The sequence below is a fragment of the Piliocolobus tephrosceles genome, chromosome 1 (genome assembly GCF_002776525.5).
Source record: "Piliocolobus tephrosceles isolate RC106 chromosome 1, ASM277652v3, whole genome shotgun sequence".
In the NCBI taxonomy this organism is placed as follows: domain Eukaryota; kingdom Metazoa; phylum Chordata; class Mammalia; order Primates; family Cercopithecidae; genus Piliocolobus; species Piliocolobus tephrosceles.
The window spans coordinates 35,255,431-35,276,326 of NC_045434.1; the positions used below are offsets into that span (position 1 = coordinate 35,255,431).

Here is a 20,896-nt window from a genome sequence, read left to right on the forward strand (position 1 = left end):
TGAGTGTATTCGCAGAGGTGCAGATTCAGTAGAACACTCACATGAGATGGACATGTAAATCAGAATGCCAGTGCTTTCATTTTTCAGTGGAGAAGACCTTGTGCAGGAGATAGATGACCTGCATCTCATTCAGAACATTCCCTTTCCTAGGGGTAGAAAATTGGAAAGCTGGATTAGTAATCAAGACAACTGCTGGGTGAGCATGGAACTAAGAGAGAGGGAGTGGATTGTCTTGAGGACTATTTCACCCAGGTCATGATGAGACTGTTAAAATATATCCTCGCACATGGGTGATAATATTTATCTAGGGGGCTGGGCACGGTGGCCCATGCCTGTAATCCCAGCACTTTGGGAGACCGAGATGGATGGATCACCTGAGGTTGGGAGTTTGAGACCAGCGTGACCAAGATGGGGAAACCCTATCTCTACTAAAAATACAAAAATTAGCTGGACATGGTGGTGGGCGCCTGTAATCCCAGCTACTTGGGAGGCTGAGGCAGGAGGATCACTTGAACCCAGGAGGTGGAGGTTGCATTGAACCCAGACCATGCCATTGTACTCCAGCCTGGGCAACAGAGCAAGACTCTGTCTCAAAAAAAAAAAAAAAAAAAATCTATCTAGGGGCCAAAGGGAATGTGGCATGGTCCACATTACCAAATTTTTCTTTGTAGAATGACAATAGCTAATACTTATTTATGGTAGTTCTTACCATGTGACCAATCACTATTCCAGACATCTTATCTATTAACTAACTTAATATTTGTAATAAGACTTTGAGACTTATGCTATCATTAGCCCCATTTTACAGATGCTAACACTGAGTCACAAAGGGGGTAAATGACTTGCTAAAAGTTGCATTGCTAATCAAATTGTAAAACTGGGATTCATAGGTAGCCTGACTCCAGAGTCCATGCCTTAAATTGCTATGCTATACTGCTTCTTGAATGCTGTGTTTTTCTGTGCTACACACTCATCTCTGCTGCTACATCCTACATAACACATTAACTACTTTATATCCTATTTGACACCACCTCTGTAGTTCTGAGTCCTGATAATGCTATGTCTCTGAAATATTTTCATCTGTATATACACACATACATGCATAAAATGTATGTGTATATATAATTTCATAAGAAAATATATACATGCATGTGTGTGTGTGTATAAAATCCTTTACTGTTGCCTCTATACATACCAACAAATATAAACAAAACTATGCTAGTATGGGCTGTTGGCTAGGAAAGGAACTTTGCTATATTGAACTGGACAGTGTGATGATAGTTGTTAAAATAGCATTCTGCCTATATTTAATCTTTCTCCAAAAAAGGAAATATTTAGTTTCAGAGAGGTATTACAGCAAGCAATATTAGAGAAGAATGAGGAACGTGCATTGGCCTTCTATCAGAATGTAATGCTCTAGTCGAAGCCAGCTGTTCCTGCACCAGGCCTAAGGCAGCACACCCTCGGCCACGCTGTCTCTGAATCTCTTCAGAAGAGTCAGGTTAAGTCTGGATTTTATTGAACTGATCCTATTCTTCCTTCATAAGGATTGTTTTAAAACCACTATAATCTTAAGAAATATTCCCTTGTTATTTTCTTTTTAAAAGTTACATTTAAAAAAAAAAAAGGCTAAAAATGTATGATTCAATAGTCTAAATGTATGAAAGGTAATTCAGTCAAGTCTTTTCCATGCCCAAACTCCTAACACTTGGTTTCCCTCCTGGGAGGCAATTATCAGTTCCTTCCTTACTTTTCCTTCCAGAGATATTCCATTATCGTTTCCTTTTATTGTCACTTTTTTCCCCAAGGAGATATGTAGTTGGGCCTTTTCAGCTTATATTGCCATACTTTCTTTTTCTTCTTTTCCTATCCCTTCTTTCAAAAGACAAGGTTAACCTCTTCTGCCAACTTTTCTTCTAAATGCCAATCTGCCCTTGGTTGATACTGGTTTTATCGTCTTCCAAATCCAGTTTCCGTTCTAGCTAGGAATAAGTTTGTATGCGACAGCTGGTGGTCCCAGTCACCGTCCAGTGAATGATGGATGGGACCAGGAGGAGCAACGGTTCCCTAATATCATTAATTACGAGATTTTTGTAAGCTCAAAATTCTAGAACTGACAGTTGCTTCCAACTGTTACCAGCTGTTAATTTGGCAGAGCTGTTGGGGATCTGAGTGCCTTTCTGCAAACAATCCGGGACAGCGGCTGGCTCACCATATATCTTCTTTTACAGGCTCTGTGATGGTCGATTCTGGATTTCTTGGGCTAGAATAATATCCTAAGCCCGTTCCAGAGTCCACATATCTATCACTAGCCATGTGACCTTGCAGGAGTAATTTACTCTAGGTACGTGGTTTCTTGTCTGTAAGATGAAGGAAATGGATGCAATAATCTCTCAACTTCCAGTTCTAAAAATTCCATAAGAATATGGGATCTGCTGTTACATAGTGAATGTAACCACAGTCCTTTTCTCTTTCCCCAAAAGTTAAAGCTTGAAGGAGTGAAGAATTTGACCATGATCTCGAAACAATAGCTGATGCGTCCCTGTGCAGTTTTAAAGCAACTGCTTAGGGGTTTCTGTTCTTCTGTTTTCTCCCAGCTGGTTTAAGAACTGCTTGGACTCGGGAAGGGGAACATCACACACTGGGGCCTATCATGGGGAGGGGGGAGGGGGGAGGGATTGCATTGGGGAGTTATACCTGATATAAATGATGAATTGATGGGTGCTGACGAGTTGATGGGTGCAGCACACCAACATGGCACATGTATACATATGTAACCTGCACGTTATGCACATGTACCCTAAAATTTAAAATATAATAAAAAAAAAAAAAAAAAAAAAAAAGAACTGCTTGTCCCATAGCTGAAAAAAGAAAAAAAGAAAAAAAATTCTGGCCCCACACACTGGCAAGTAAATTTTTTTGTTTTTTTTTTAGACAAAGTCTGGCTCTGTTGCCCAGGCTGGAGTGCAGTCGTGCGATCTCGGCTTAGTGCAACCTCTGCCTCCCAGGTTCACACCAATCTCCTGCCTCAGCCTCCCAAGTAGCTGGGACTACAGGCACCTGCCACCATGCCCAGCTAATTTTTTGTATTTTTAGTAGAAATGGGGTTTCACCGTGTTCGCCAGGATGGTCTCAACCTCCTTACCTTGTGATCCACCCACCTCGGTCTCCCAAAGTGCTGGAATTACAGGCGTAAGCCACCGTGCCCGGCCAGTAAATTTTTAAAATAATTTTTAGTTTTTATGAAAACAGAATTGTGGGCTGGGCACAGTGGCACCCTGTAATCTCAACATTTTGGGAGGCCGGAGTGGGTGGATCACCTGAGAACAGGAGTTCGAGACCAGCCTGGCCAACATGGCGAAATCCATCTCTATTAAAAATACAAAATTTAGCCGGGCATGGTGGCAGGCACCTGCAATCCTAGCTACTTGGGAGGCTGAGGCAGGAAAATTGTTTGAACCTGAGAGGTGGAGGTTGCAGTGAGCCGAGATCACACCATTGCACTCCAGCCTGGGTGACAGAGCAAGACTCTATCTCAAAAGAGAAAAGAAAAGAAAACAGCATTATGTATGTATGCATGTATTTTGAGACAGGGTCTCATCTCACTCTGTCACCCAGGCTGGAGTGCAATCTTAGCTCACTGCAACCTCTGCCTCCTGGGTTCAAGCAATTCTCCTGCCTCAGCCTCTGGAGTAGCTGGGATTACAGGGGCAGGAGTTTCACCATGTTGGTCGGGCTGGTCTCTAACTCTAGTCCTCAAGTGATCTGCTGGTGTTGGCCTCCCAAATGCTGGGATTACAGGCATGAGCCACCGCACCCAGCCAAGCATTAATTATTTTTAAAGTATGGAAAGGCAGTGGCAAAAGAGCAACCCCTCCTTTTTAAGATCCTCCTGCATAAAATCCAGTTAATCTATAATTCTCACCCAATTTGAATATTATTTTGAGTCTCCAAAGTGGCAGTTTTGCCATATGCTTGTTGAGTTAGATGCATCTCCCTACGAAAGGCCAACCTAGCTGCAGTGACCTGGCTTTTTGGGTGGCAGTACACTGGGTGCCGCATTTCCACGTAGGCACATTGGCTTGGTAAATTCTGAAACTCAGTTTTGTCAGGATGCTCAGAAGTGTCACGTTCTCAGCACTCAACTGCACAAACCAAACTCCCAAACTTCTGATAGTCTGATATTCAGTCCAGATTGACAACTTATCTATTTGCAATGGGAGATGTACTTTCTTCACAACCGGGATGCTCAGGCCTGCTGTCCAGGCACCACCTCTCCTATATCAAAGTACCTGGGGAAATTTTTTTTTATTCAGGAGATTTGAGGAGCATGGAATTAGTAAAAGACATCATATCCAGGCCCTGATAGATAGGATAAGATGACCAATTTCTACTCTACAAAAAGTTCTAGGCTGTAAGTGCTTCACATTTGATTCATTTGCTCATTCAGTGAACATTTACAAGCCCACTAGCAGATTTACCAGGCTATTAAAGCTTAAGTTTCATGGCCCTTGCTTACAAGGGCCTTTTCAAGGCTGTTGGAGGGGCCTTGATAATATGTTCATACATTCATACTTTTTGTAAGATTTGCAAAAGTAAGATATTTTACATGCAGTTGGTTAAGACTACTGTCTCGTGTGCCGACTTCCTCGGTCACACTTCGTCTTGAGTAGGGTGGCATTGGAGTATCTCAGGCATTTTGGGGATCTGGCAAATGAGAAGGTGAGTTGGAGCTACATTATGTTGGGGTTTAGAGGGCTGACTCCCCCATGTCAGAATGCCTTTGGGGAATGCTTCTGCTGCCACTGAGACAGCTCACCTGATATTGAGACCCAAGGATCTCAATGGTTAAAAAGCCAGATTGCGACATGAACATGTCCTGTTAGCATTGAAGGTAAGTGGAACGAAAGAGAAAGAAGATTTGAAATGTAGAGTCAGAAGCTAATCTGTGGGAAACCCTTCTAGCCTTCACATATGTAATGTTGCAAGTAGAACGTTCAGTAATCTTGAATGCCTATTCAAATTGTGAGTTTTCTCCCATCAGGAAGAAATTATGTAATACATATGGTTATCCAATACATACAATTAAAAACATGTCACATTTTTTTTTTCTTGATGAGAATGAGGAAGAGTAGAACTTACTAGAATCTATGTATTTGTATTGTAGTATTATAAACTATGAATATATTTGTGTGAAAAGTTAAGTATTTTATGCACCCCCATCATCAATAATTTAATTTTTTTTTTTTTTGGATCAGCCAAGCTAGAAGACTGCATTAGCTTCCACTTCTCTCTCTATAAATTGAAAATGGCAAGGATGTCATGGACCCAGCCTATGGTCACTTAAAAGCCAGCAGCATTCTCCTTCCACACACCCAGTGCTCAGGTCCAGGAAGCTTTGCTGAGACTGGGCCCCTGGTGCTGAGATCCTCACCCTTAGATACAACATGCAGCCAGCTTCTCCTGCTGCTTCCTGGAAACTGCTGTGGAGCGGTGTGACATTCCCCATGGCTCCTCTTTTCTCCATCCAGGGGAATTTCTGGAGAGAATTACCATTTCTCTCCAAAAGTAAAAAAAAAAAAAAAAAGAAAGAGAAAGAAAGAAGGAAGGAAGGAAGGAAGGAGAAAGAAAGAAAGAAAGAAAGAAAGAAAGAAAGAAAGAAAGAAAGAAAGAAAGAAAGAAAGAAAGAAAGAAAAGAAAGAAGGGAGGGAGGGAGGGAAGGAAGGAAGGAAGGAAGGAAAGAGAAAAAAAGAAGGAAGGAAGGAAGGAAAGAAAGAGAAAGAAAGAAAGACAGAAAGAAAGAAAAGAAAGAAAAAAAGAATTTGCCCTCTTCTCTTTCCTCTAGGACACTCTTCATAATTCTCTTCAAGGGCCTTGAGATTTTTACAAAACCAAAGAGGAGGCTTTAACTCTATTGCTGGTAAATTTTGCCTGGGAAGAATCCCCAGTCCCAGGAATGCTGCAATGGAAGATGTACTTTCTCCCATTGAGAGAAACTGGGAACCCACTCAAAATATGGAGAAGTGAAAAATATTGAAAATGCAAATTAATATGAATGGAATGAGGTAGAAGGTATTATGGGAGTAGAATATAAAATGGTGTGTGCGTGGTGAGATTTGACAGACACTGCCAAATTCTTGCTCTCTGTATTCCTTTGATTTGTTTTGTTTATTTTTCATTTGTATTTATTTACTTATTTATTTATTTTTATTTTTGAGACAGTTTCCCCTCTGTCTCCCAGGCTGGAGTGCAGTGACATGATCTTGGCTCACTGCAAGCTCTGCCTCCCGAGCTCAAACTATTCTCCTGCCTCAGACTTCTTTTCTTTTCTTTTTTTGAGATGGAGTCTTGCTCTGTTGCCCAGGAGTGCAATGGTACAATCTCAGCTCACCGCAACCTCTGCCTCCCAGGTTCAGGCGATTCCCCTACCTCAGCCTCTCAAGTAGCTGGGATTACAGGTGCCTGCCATCATGCCTGTCTAATTTTTGTATTTTTAGTAGAGACAGGGTTCCACCATTTTGGCCAGGCTAGTCTCAAACTCCGGATCTCAAGTGATCCACCCGTCTCAGCCTCCCAAAGTGCTGGGATTACAGATGTGAGCCACCACACCCAGCTCAGCCTCAGTGATCATGCCTCAGCCTCCCAAGTAGCTGGGATTGCAAGAGCACACTGCCATGGCTGGCTAATTTTTGTATTTTTAGTAGAAACAGGGTTTCGCCATATTGGCCAGGCTGGTCTTAAACTCCTGGCCTCAAGTGATCTGCCTGCCTCGGCCTCCCAAAGTGCTGGGATTACAGTCATGAGCCACTGCACCCAGCCTATTAATTTTTTGAGACAGGGTCTCACTTTGTCGCCTAGGCTGGAGTGCAGTGGCACAATCTCAGTTCGTTGCAACCTCTGCCTCCCAGGCTCAAGGACCCTCCCACTTCAACCTCCAGAGTAGCTGAGACTGCAGGCATGCACCACCACATCCAGTTAATTTTTGTATTTTTTGTAAAGATGGGGTTTGCCATGTTGCCCAGGCTGGCCTCAAACTCCTGGGCTCAAGCAATCCACCTGCCTTGGCCCTCAAGTGCTGGGAACACAGGCACAAGCTTTTGCTCCCAACCTGTTTATTTATTTTTTTAAAGACATGGGGTCTCACTATGTTGCCCAGGTTGGAGGGTAGTGAATATTCACAGGTGCCATTATAGTGCGCTACACTTTGAACTTCAGGTCTCAAGGGATCCTCTTAACTCAGCATTCTGAGTAGCTGGGACTACAGGCGCATACCACTAAGTCTGGCTGCATTCCTTTTAGAGAGGCTAAGCAGATCAGATCGTTCTCTTTCCAAGACCTTCTTTTTGCAAAGTCCACCACAACTGGTTAGTTTAGGCTTTGTTAGTTGCAAACAAACACGGAGGTTTGTTTAATCAGGATGACTTGATGCAACTGAGGATGACCTCAGGTCATCCTGATTAAATGTGAGGGTATTTTTGAACACTTGACTAAATCTTTAGTAAATATTGAGTGGATTGAAGAGAATACTAACTGTAAAAGGGATAGATAGATAGATAGATAGATAGATAGATAGATAGATAGATATAGGATAGATTGATAGACTAGATAGATAGATAGATTGGTAGATTGGGCTGGGCACAGTGGCTCACGGCTATAATCTTAACACTTTGGAAGGCAGGGCAAGTGGATCACCTGAGGTCAGGAGTTCAAGACCAGCCTGCCCAACATGGTGAAATCCTGTCTTCACTAAAAATACAAAAATTAGCCAGGCGTGGTGACGCATGCTTGTAATCCTGGCTACTTGGAAGGCTGAGGCAGGAGAATCGCTTGAACCCAGCAGGCGGAGGTTGCAGTGAGCCGAGATTGCATCACTGCATTCCAGCCTAGGCTACAGAGCCAGACTCCGTCTCAAAAAAAAAAAAAATAGATAGATAGATTGACAGATAAGATAGTTATCCTTTGCCCAACCTTCCACCTTCAAGTTTAAAAACTAAAATTTAACCTGTGAACCCCTCCCTGTACTTCCTTTTCCTTTCCCCCTCAGAGGCAAGGACTGTCCCAAATTTTGTAAAGAACATTCCTTTACTTTCCTTTGTAGTTTTTATCCCTAAACACTATATTGTTTACTTTTGCATGTATTTGAACTTTCTACAAATGAGATCATGCAGTTGGTATTCGTGTGTGACTTGCTCTTTTACCAAAATCATGTTCCTCAGATTCATGCCTATATTTGTAATTCATTGATTTTCACCACTGTATGGTATTTTGTTTTATGAAATATACCACTGTTGATTTATCCATTTTACTACTGATAAACACTTAGGTTGTTTCTTGGTTTTGGCTTTTGCAAATCATGCCACTCTGATCTTTCTTGTGCGTGTCTCCTAGTACACATGTGTAAGTTTCTCTGAGGTATTAATATTTATCTAGCAGTGGAATTGCTAGGTTATAAGATACATGCCTCTTCAACCTTATTAGATAATACTAATAGTTTTCTAAAATTATTGTTCCAATTTACATGCTTATTGGTTGTTTATGAGAGTTTCTTCCTGTTGCTCAATATACTTGTCAACACTTGATATTATTGTATTTTAGTTGTAGTCAAACTGGTTTCATAGCAGTGTCACATTGTAATCTTAACTTTCATCTTCCTGATTATGAAAAAAGTTAAGCATCTTTTCATGTTTTTACTGAGCATTCAGGTTTCTTTTGTGAAGTTCCTATTCTAATGTTTTTCCCGTTTTTATATCAAGCTTTGTAAGGGTTGTTTACATTCTTGTTATAATTATTTGCCGTTATGTTTTACAGATTTGTTCTCCAAGTTTGTGGCTTGTCTTTAATGACCAGGGTTTTAAATATATATATATATTTATTTAAAACTATTAACATTTTTCTTTTGAGTTTGTGATTTTAAAGTCTGGTCCAAGAAATTCTTCACTACACTGAGATTGTGAAGACATTACTTATTTATGTATTTCTTTATTTTTTGAGATGAAGTCTCACTCTGTCACCCAGGCTGGAGTGCAGTGGCATGATCTCGGCTCACTGCAACCTCCCCCTCCTGGGTTCAAGTGATTCTCTTGTCTCAGCCTCCCGAGTAGCTAGTATTACAGGTGTTTGCCACCACTCCTGGCAAATTTTTGTATTTTAAGTAAAGACAAGTTTTCGCCATATTAGCCAGGCTGGTTTTGAACTACCGACCTCAAGTGATCCACCTACCTCAGCCTCCCAAAGTGATGGGATTAAAGGTGTGAGCCACCGTGCCTAGCCTATCCTATATTATTTTCTAAAAGTTTTATAGTTTTGGCTTTTACTTTTAGGTATATAATCCACCTGGAATTGATTAGGGGGGTGAGGTACGGTATGAGGTAGAGGTCCAAATTAATTATTTCCTTATGGGTAAACAATTGTCCCAATACCACGTTGACTTCCCATGACCTGCATTGACAGTGCTGACAGTAATTCAGTTCTTCACATCTTTGTAGGTCTGTTTATAGGTTCTTTATTCTATTTTATTGGCCAATTTTTCTATTCCTGAACTAACACCACACTCCTAATTACTTCGGCTTCTTAGTAAGTCTTGTTGTCTCATAAGGCAGTTACCCCTACCCTACCTCCAACTATGTTTTTCTTCAGACTATTCTCAGCCACTTGTTCCTGTATATATATTCTTAAATTAGCTTATTAAATTCCGAAAGAAAAACAAAACAAAACCCTGTGTTGTCATTTTGATTGAAATTACATTGAATTTTTAGAACAATTTGGGTAGAACTTACATGCTTATGAAATTGGGATTTCTAAAACATAAAATAATATGTCTTTCCATTTTTATAGGCCATCTTTAATGATTTCAGTAAACTTAAAAACAATTTTTGATATATATTATACACTTCTGTTGTTACATTTATTTGTACGCTTTTTTTTTGGCTTAAACAATAGACATTTATTTCTCACAGTTTTGCAGGCTGGGAGTCTGAGATGAGGATGTCATGAGCTTTATTTTTCATGTTTTTTTTTTTTTTTTTTTTTGAGATGTCTTGCTCTGTCGCCCAGGCTGGAGTGCAGTGGCATGATTTCGGCTCACTGCAACCCCCACCTCCCGAGTTCAAGCGATGCTTCTGCCTCAGCCTCCCAAATAGCTGGGATTACAGGTGCGCACCACTACACCTGGCTAATTTTTGTATTTTTTAGTAGAGACGGAGTTTCACCATGTTGGCCAGGCTGGTCTCGAACTCCTGACCCACCTTGGCCTCCCAAAGTGCTGGGATTACAGGCGTGAGCCACCACGCCCGGCCAGTTTAGGGCTTCTAAGTAGAGTTGAAGCCACAGACCTCTCAAAGCCTAGATTCAGAAATCACACAGGTGACTTCCATTGTATTCTGTTGGTCAAAGGAAATCACTAGGAAAGCTCACTTTCAAGGGGAACAAAAATCGAGTGGACCTCTTGAAGCGAGGAGAAATAAAATACTTCACATTTTTCTAAACAATAACATAGCCTGTTTTCTTGACTTGCTGAAATTATGATCGATCATGGATGAACATTGAATTTTAGCCAAATCTTTTTCTTTACTTTTTAGAATAATCATGTGATCATTCTCATTTTATCTGTTGATGTGGTGAATTATATTAATCAATTTTCTAATGTTAAGGTATCTTATATTTCAGGGATAAATTCAACCTGCTGGAGTCAGTTATGAATAATTAGCTTGGTATTATATTTTTGCCACTGTGTTCATAATTGAGACTGAGCTTTTTATTTCTTGTTCTGTCCTTACTAGTTTTGATTCCAAGGGTATGTTAGCCAAACATTATAAATTATTCTCTCCTTTGCTATAATATAGAATAAGTTTTTTTTTGAAACGGAGTCTCGCTCTGTCGCCTAGGCTGGAGTGCATTGGCATGATCTTGGCTCACTGCAACCTCTACCTCCTGGGTTCTGGCAATTCTCCTGCCCCTGCCTTCCGAGTAGCTGGGATTACAGGTGCGTGCCACCACGCCCAGCTAATTTTTGTATTTTTTAGTAGAGACGGAGTTTCACCATATTGGCCAGACTGGTCTCCAACTCCTGACCTCGTGATCTGCCCGCCTTAGCCTCCCAAAGTGCTGGTATTACAATGTGGGCCACCAAGCCCAGCCTAGAGTAAGTTTTTAAATATTGGAGTGATGTGTTCCTTGAATGTTTGGCAGCAAAACTGGTGGAGGTAGTGGTGATGGCATATGTTTGCTTGGTTTGGTTTCGTTGGAAGATTTCTAAGTATCTTTTATTTTTTAAAATAGTAGATTTAGTTTCTTATATCTTCTTGAGGAAGTTTTAAGTTATACTCTCCAAGAAAGGTTCCCATTTTACCAAAGTTTTCAAATCTCTTGGCATGTTCATTTTTCAGGGTATTCTCTCATCTTTTACTGTCTGCAATATCTACAACATGGTCCCTTTTTCATTCCCAATGTTGTTTATTGATGTTCTCTTTTCTTTTTCTTGATAAGTTACCAGAATTCTGTTCATTTTGCTCATCTTTTCAGAAAACTTTGACTTTGTCGATTTTATCTAATGTAGTTTTCCCATTAGTTTCTGCTTTCTTAACTGAATTATTTCTTTTTTCTACTTTCTTTGGATCTGTGCTGCTTTAGCTGTGTATTTAGCTCATTAACTTTCAAACTCCTTTTCTCTGAGTACTGCTGCAGTATTTTCATTATGATTCAATTACAAATATTTTCTCGTTTTCATTATTGTCTTTGCTTTCTGAGCTATTTCAAAATGTGTTTGTTAATTTTCAAATGGGTGAGTTTTTACTAGTTATCTCCTTGATATTTATTAGTAATTTAGTTGGACTATATGAATAGAATCAATAAATATGTTATCTGGCATAATATAGGTTATGACTATATAATTATATAGTCATAATCTATATTAATTGTGGCTATCTTTGGCTTATTTCTACCATCTTATTTTGTGCTATTTGTCTTGTTTTTTCTTCCACTGTGTTTTTTTCTATCTTCTCTGGTCCTTTTTTAGACTGATTGAATATATCTTTCTCCTTCCATCTCTTCTTTCTTATAATAATTAGGAAGTTATACACTCTAATCTTAATATTTTAGTGACTAAGACATTTTAGTCTGCATACTTAATTTATCAAAGTCTAACATTTATCAATACCTTTATTTCCCTCTTAAATAACATAAGAACATTTGAACATTCTATTTCTATTTATCCCTTGACTTACATGTTATTGTAGATGGGCACTTATTGCACTTATTCTTTATTGATTTTGAACCCCACAAGGTGTTGTTATTGTTTTATGTAGTTTAGATTTATGTTTACTCACATGTTTACCACATTTTTGCTCATTTCTTCTTGTATCTCAGACTTTCCATTTGAAATTATGTTACTTTTGCTTGAAATATATTCTTTAGAATTTTCCTCATTAAATTGGCAAACTCAAATTCTGGAAAGATTTTTTGCTGGCTATACAATTTTAGGTTGAAGATTATTTTCTCTTAACCCAGTGAAGATACGATTTACCACCTTCTGACTTTCACTGTTGCTGTTTAGTCTAATTTTCATTCCTTTGAAGATAATGTGTCCCGCCCCCCATCTTTTTTTGAGATCTCTTTCACTTTGCTGTTCTGCAGTTACACTAGATATGTAAATATGATTTTTAAAATTTGCATTTATCTTGCCTAAGATTTTTTAAAACCTCACACAAAGATGTGAAAGAGACCAAAATTGAAGAGGTAGTAGGGGGTCAGATTATGAAGGGTTTTGGAAGTCAGGATTTTATTCTCTACAGCTGTGATCTTCAAGCTTTGTAGCTTATGTACATTATATAAGAATTTTGAAAAATGTGTTCTTTTGCACATATTTAAGTTGATGTATACAGTTTTCATCATAAGGTTAAGTAAGTTGACTTCTTGCTAATAAAAAAGAACACATATTAAATATTTTATAAACTAGAATCAGGTGACAATTTACCAAAATTAGAATACTTTTATGATATGCCTTGACTATATCATATTTGATATATATTTGGACATAGCTATATGCTATTTGAAGTATACTGATGCACTTATCAAACAAATCATGCCAATTTTAAAATAAATCACAATTTTTACTAGTTTTATGAAATGCTTTTAAAATTTTATACTTTAAAATATTATAGTTTCATTTAAAAGAATAATAATTATTTGCCTGTACTGCTTCAAATGTTCTGAATTTCAACTATCCCAACATGAAACCAACACTGTTTCTAACTTCAAACTTCACTCTTAACAGAAATATAGGTAAAACATTAAAAGGTAGGAAGACCCACGGATTTAAGGTGCTTTGATTAATCATTAAGGAGGCGTCCCTGGAACCAATTGTCATTCCAGGTGGGGCCCTTTCAGGCTGCAATCTTGTCACAAAAGAAGTCTGAACAAATTCTACAAAGTCGCAAAGATTTTAGCTGCTGCCTGTGATACTTTTTCTCCCTGTCTCCCTCCCCTCCACCGCCCCTCACTTTTATATATGCACGCAATCCTGGATCTGCCACATTTACTTTTTGGAAAGGGAGTTATGCAAGACACAAGAATTTTTGCCCACAAACAGCTGCTTCAAATGGAAAGGGAGTGAGACCTTCTTTTTGGTGCAAAAATGATTAGTTATGGAGAGGTCCCAGTCTTAATTCCATTTGGAGGTGTGTCCAAATAACCTAATGAGCAGATCCTTCTCTGCTCTTTATTGTAATATTAAACAAGAAACTGACACAAGTTGGGTCATAGAGTTTTTTTCCACAGGCACATGTAAGCATTCCATGTTGTATTGTTGCAATATTGTGAAATTCGTCTTTTTGAGAAAAGTACACACAGATCTTGGCGTATTTTACTTGAAAACAATAATTGTTACTATTAGTTATTTCCACTTTTTTTTCCAAAAATAGAATATGGGAAGAGTGGTGCTGTGGTAACTACAGATCTATAGAGAAGAATTTGACCAAGGGTATCCCAAAACAAGGTTTATTTTTTTTTTTTTTTTTTTTTTTTTTTGAGGCGGAGTCTCGCTCTGTCGCCCGGACTGGAGTGCAGTGGCCGGATCTCAGCTCACTGCAAGCTCTGCCTCCCGGGTTTGTGCCATTCTCCTGCCTCAGCCTCCGGAGTAGCTGGGACTACAGGCGCCCGCCACCTCGCCCGGCTAGTTTTTGTATTTTTAGTAGAGACGGGGTTTCACCATGTTAGCCAGGATGGTCTCGATCTCCTGACCTCGTGATCCGCCCGTCTCGGCCTCCCAAAGTGCTGGGATTACAGGCTTGAGCCACCGCGCCCGGCCAACCAAAACAAGGTTTAACACATGTTTTATGGTTAAGCATTAGCTACCAACAGTTATAGGTTGTATATTTGATATTATATATACTAACTATTAAGCAAGTGGAAGAGGTAAAACAATAGTGATTAAGAGTGTAAGCACAAAATCAGAGCTACTAAGGGATATTTTATTTTTCTGAGGCAGAGTCTCGCTGTGTTGCCCAGGCTGGAGTGCAATGGCACAATCTTAGCTCACTGCAACCTCTGCCTCCTGGATTCAAGTGATTCTCCTGCCTCAGCCTCTCAAGTAGCTGGGATTTCAGGAGTGCACCACCACGCCAAGCTAATTTTTGCATTGTTAGTAGAGATGGGGTTTCACCATGTTGGCCAGGCTGGTCTCAAATTCCTGACCTCAAGTGATCCACCCACCTCGGCCTCCCAAAGTGCTGGGGTTACAGGCGTAAGCCACCATGCCAGGCCAAAACTGAAATTTGAACCCAGACTGCCTGGGTTCAAATCTCAGTTTTATCCCTTATTAGCTCTGTGAACTTGGGTAATTTTCATAACCACTCTGAGCCTTAGTTTTCTCATCAGTGTAGAGGACTAAAATGTTATCTACCCCACATGACTATTTTAAGGATTACAGCAATGCCTGTTTCTTCACCTGTAAAATGGTTTCTTTCTCTTAAGATTGTGGTGAGGATTAAAAGAGTTATATGTGTACAATGCTTAGCATGAAGGCCTGGCTCATGGTATAACTTCAATAAGTTTATTTTATTAACAAGTAGGGAAATAAATCTGACTTAATAATATAAAATTAAATGTTTATTTTACTTTTGCATAGCATATTACAACCGAGAATTTGGAGATTTAGCACACTCTATTGATAGTGAATATGCTGAAAGAGAAACAGACAAAGCATTAACTTTGAAGAGAAAATTCCCTTGACATTTTTGTATTTCATTGCACAAAATACCAATTAAATGTAGTGGGAAATTATAGCAAAGACTTACAAAGACTTCAATGATTTTCAAATTTTTAAATAAAGCATATCTTGATTTTAGTTCTTTGTTCAACTCTATTATGGAAATGTAATGGCAATGCAGTTTCTCCCTTCTATCTTATATTAGTTCTCTGGTTTAGCTCTAGCTTGTTGAGTGGAAACATGATATGGCAAGACCATAAATTACCTATTAAAATCCAATTTTTTAAAATTATGTAATTATGATTCAGGGTTACTTGTTCTAGATTCTAAATGGCATTAAATTGGGTTTATACAGTATTAAAACATCCAGATTTTTAAAAAAGAGTCAGTCGACTAATTACCTATATTTTTGTAAGACACCAAAATAAATATTTTGAAACTTCTTTATGATTGAATGAATTTTTCACTTTTTATTTAGACATTTGTCATAGCCAATAAGGCATACACTAAGTACACAAAGTGTTTATCCTAAAGCTGGTTCTGGCTTTTTGAGTTATCCAATGTAAGCTATTATTTGTTTCTTTAATTTCCCTAATTTTCAAGCTAGAGATAACATTGAACATTATAGTAGACAGCTGTAGTTTTGATTGCCCAAAGCCATCCAACTTTATTAGAGCATGGCAGGGTTATCAGTCACAGTACTCTGCCACCTACTCCCCACATCACGGTGACAAGTAAATAAACTAGACCTGGCTAATCAAAGAAATCCAGCTCCTCAGGTCAAGTGATTGGCTCAGGGGTGGACACACAACCCCAAATGAGCCAATCAAAGTCCTCTACTGGTACTTTTCAACTGGAGTTGGGGTGGAAGCCTGTCCTCATTTTGAGATTTATGAGCTGGAAGGATGTGTTTCTAGGGTGCTATCTTCTCATCTGTAGAAATAGATGAGATCTACACACCAATAGAATATCTGGAAGATGGAAAGAGGGGGCTTAATGATATTGCTTGGGTCCCTAGATTTAGTTCATGTCTGACAATGTGTCCTTACATCCCAATACACATGTGTGTTTTACAGATCATTTGAATTGGTTCATGACACTTGCAACTTAAGGAGTTCTGGTAAGTACAGACATCTTTCTAATTTGTTCACAGATGTAACCATTAACTGTGAAAGTCAATACATTTACAATGAAGTATGTTAAAAACATGGTCCAAGTGTGACTTGAACCCAGGCAGGATAACACAGCAGTTAAGAGCCCAGGCTCTGGAGTGAAATTGTCTGCTTGCCTGTCTATCAAAAAACACCTGGGTCTGAAAAGCTGTTGTCTCTCTAGAGAGGATACATGCCCTCTGGTTGCCACAGAGAGAGCCTCAGCACACTAAGGCACCCGGTCTGATTTCCATTTACTATTGGCACTGACACTGCTGCCTGTATTATAGGTCTCTTATGAGAAATGTCAACCTTTTCTTGTAACTATTTCAAAACTGGGAAGAGAAAGATAGAATGGAGAATCAAGAAACATAGGAGATAACTTTTTTTCTGTGAATGGGAAGAACATTCCTATAGGTTGTGCCTGTGAGGAAAGAATCCAATCTAAACCACCAATGGTAAAGCCACCATTTATTCATTTTCATCACCTAATTAAGCACTGCAAAGCATTCTCTTTTTTTTTTTTCTTTTTCCTTTTTTTTTTTTTTTTTTTCTGAGACGGAGTCTCGCTCTTGCCCAGGCTGGAGTGCAGTGGTACCATCTCAGCTCATTGCAACCTCTGCCTTCCCAGGTTCAAGCGATTCTCCTGCCTCAGCCTCCCGAGTAGCTGAGATTGCAGGCACCTGCCACCATGTCCGGCTAATTATTTTGTATTTTTAGTAGAGATGGGGTTTCACCATGTTGGCCAGGCTGGTCTCAAACTCCTGACCTCGTGATCCATCCGCCTCGGCCTCCCAAAGTGCTAGGATTACAGGCGTGAGCCACCGCGCCTGGCCGCATTCTCATTTTTCACTCTGGCCTTGTGCCTGCCTGTCCCAGAATATCTTCTCTGACACTACTTAAATGTTTTTCACTTCTCTGTTATGCTGCTTAAGATGTGGAGACTCAGTTGGGTTAAGCATTTCATTTTAAAGAAGAAAATAGGCTTCTTTAAAATGAGCATCAGATCACAGGCTCCAGTATCAGACTGCATGGATTCAAATACCACCTCTACCAATGACTATAGCGTTATGACCTTGGGCAAGTCACTTAACCTCTCTGTGCCTCAGTTTCCTCATTTGTGGTATGCAGATAATAGCACCTCTCTCACAGGGTTGTTGAGAATCTAGAGAGTTGATACATGCTTAAAATAGTGCCAGGCACACAGGAAGTACTATGTAAATGTCAGCTCTTATTAAGCTTAGGTATTTACAGATCATTTAAATCAGATTTCCTTCTCCCTAATCTAGCTGAGGACAGCTTCACTGAAGGAGTGGAAGTTTGATGGGAGGATAAGGTGGGGGTAGGGTGAAGACCAGCGGGGTTATAGATGGAAGATGGGGGTGGAGGAGCAGTAGAATGGTGGGGTGGAAATGGAGAGGAGAGAGCAAGTTAGTAACTTTGTAGAGTGAAACAGGTGTGGGTTGGAGCCTTTGGGTCCCTAAAAGACATTAAGAAGATGGAAGAGAGGAAAAGGAATGGAAGTGGGAAGGTGCCCAGGTAAACAGCACATATTTCAAAGTTTTGTCTAGTGTTGACTTGCATCCAGAAAGGGAAAAAAATTCTTTTTCATCCCTCTTACCCTTGGAATGATACCATAATTTAACTACCTTTATGAATGAAGTAGATTGCTGTGGACAAAACTGAGATCCCAGCCGTCATTTATGATGTTGTTCCAACAGGAAAATAGTTTCTGAGTTCCAAATAACAAGCTTCTATGGTCTTTTGGAACAAGATCCATTTGTAAGTTGGGGCCTGCCTGTCTGCTGAGCGGGGAGGTTGCAGCTGGGCACGTCAGACAGAGAGCCAGCATTTCACAATTGAATAAACTGGAGCTTGCTGTGGTTGACTTGTCTGTACTAGTGACACAACTCCAGCTACAGCCCAGGTCCCCAGGTCTCTACAATTCTAATTTACTAGCTTTACCTTCATAACTAATGATGTTCAATGAAATAAGAATAGTGATGTGCATTTAATGGGCTGAAGAGCACAATATGCCACTGAAATGCTTACTTTTAAAAAGATAACAATCTGAATTTATGAACAGCATTGGCCAACTAGAGATTGGTAATTACAAGCTGTCTTGTCTTCATGAGCTGCATGGTGGGGGTGAAGCAGAGGCTGAGTGACATTTTGTCATTCTTTATAAAGGAATCAAAATATCAAGTAGGAGGAGGTGGAAGAAGGGAGGAAAATGGGGAGATCTTCAAGTCTCCTCCAAATGCAAGATTATTTTGTTTGACACTGCTTAATCTTAAAATCGATCATGCTGTCAATAACTTGTTGTCTTTTTCCTTGTAGGTATTGCAACAACCCAAATCATAATAATTCCTCATTGACAGAGATGGATTTGTACAATCTGCCCTGAATTGTTCAGAGTATTAAGGACCTGGCCAGGTGCGGTGGCTCATGCCTGTAATCGCAACACTTTGGGAGGCAGAGGCAGGTGGATCACCTGAGGTCAGGAGTTTGAGACCAGCCTGAGCAACATGGTGAAACCCCATCTCTACTAAAAATACAAAAATTAGCTGGGTCGTGGTGGCACATGCCTGTAATCCCAGCTACCAGGGAGGCTGAGGCAGGAGAATCGCTTGAACCCGGGAGGCGGAGGTTGCAGTGAGCCCAGATCACACCACTGCACTCCAGCCTGGGTGACAGAGTGAGACTCTGTCTCAAAAAAAAAAAAAAAAAAGTATTAAGGACCTATGAGACACAGTTATAGACAACTTTTCATTAAGAGAGTGATAGGAAAATTTTAATTTATTATTTTTTACTTGCAAGAAACATCCCAAATCAATGATGTCATTGTTCTCTCTATTTGACAGCTGTGGGGCTAACCAAGGAAGGTGAAATGACCAGCTGTCTCGCAGCAAATTCTCTGGAGTGACTAGGATCTAAAGCAATAATATGCAAATCCATAAAGACACTATGTCCTTTCACTGATTAATGGGGTACAAGAATCCGTGAGATTTATAATCCAAGCAGTTTTAACAACAGCACAACAAAAAAGCTACAGTACCAGGAGGCTCAGTGAGTGGGCAGATCTTTAAGAACAGCTCTGTGTTGATCATTCTTGTGCCGCAATACTTGTATGAATTGCTAAGAGAATAATAACAACTACTATTAATTCAGCACCTACTGTATGCCAGAGGCTGTGCTAGTTACTTTCCCTACATCATCTCTGAACCTCATAGTAACGCTCTCATGAAGATTTTATTGTCCTTGTTTGTCTGATGAAGAACTGAGGTGAAGACAATTTCAACGATTTGCCCAAGTCGCCACAGCTGGGGCTGGGCGCGGTGGCTCACGCCTATACTCCCAGCAATTTGGGAGGCCGAGGTGGACAGATCACATGAGGTCAGGAGTTTGAGACCATCCTGGTCAACATGGTGAAACTCCATCTCTACTGAAAATACAAAAATCAGCCAGCTGAGGTGATACATGCCTATAATTCCAGCTACTTGGGAGGCTGAGGCAGGATCATCGCTTGAACCCAGGAGGCAGAGATTGCAGTGAGCTGAGATCATACCATTGCACTTCAGTCTGGGAAACAGAGCAGATTTCAACTAAAAAGAAAAAAAAAAGAAAAAAGGTTCCACAGCTGGTAAGTAGCCGAGCTGAGACCCACCCTCGGGTAAATCTGTTGTTGCTGTTGTATGTGAGGCAGGAGCAGCAAGGGGCCTTGGGACTGACATTCTGAGACATACACAAGTGTCAGAAATGACCAACCTGTCAAGAAGTTGTGGTGTTATGGATAACTTGGTGGTAGTGCAAACTTTTCCATGAAAAACAGAATCACATTATGGTAGTAAGGCAGCTATTTTAGCAGTATAAATAATAAAAGGAGCAAAGAGAGAAACAAAAGGAGCAGAAAAATCTCTGCTGTCTGACTACAGCACAAACCACCATTTACCAAAAAGCATGGCTTTAATAAACTTTTTAGATTAAACCAATTGTTCTTGAAGCTACTGTAATGTTTTCTGTCTACATGGCAATAAAGCAGATTTATATTCATGTTTTTTGTTTAGGAGGCTGTAGAGTAGAGTGGTTAAGACAAGGGGCCTAGAGCAAGACTGCCTGAGATCAAATCCTGGTGTTGCCACTTTCTGTTTGTGTGACCTTGAGTTAGTTACTTATGTGTAGTACTGTAGTGTTGCCATGAGGGTTGATCAAATCCATATGAAGTGTTTAAAAACCACCTGGCACCTGGAAAGCACTGGATAAATATTAGTTAAAACTGTATGCAGAATCGTGTATGAATGGTGTGAGGAAATTGAAGATATCGTTCCTTACTTTCAAAAATACTTAGAAACTAGCTGGGAAGAGAAAGCATCTGCTTATAATATGTCTTTAAAACAGGTACAGCAGGCCGGGCACGGTGGCTCATGCCTGTAATCCCAGCACTTTGGGAAGATGAGGCGGGTGGATCACTGAGGTCAGGAGTTCAAGACCAGCATGGCCAATATGGCAAAACATCAACTCTACTAAAAATACAAAAATTAGC

General features: G+C 39.9%; 1 long non-coding RNA gene across 1 annotated transcript; it reads left to right on the top strand.

Annotated features, from left to right (window-relative positions):
- Window positions 1–17,736: 17,736 nt before the first annotated feature.
- Window positions 17,737–19,788, top strand: LOC111555329. The gene is made up of 3 exons (XR_002735500.1): window positions 17,737–17,892; window positions 18,694–18,789; window positions 19,218–19,788. It is a non-coding gene; the product is annotated as an uncharacterized LOC111555329 (long non-coding RNA).
- The last annotated feature ends 1,108 nt before the right edge of the window (window positions 19,789–20,896 follow it).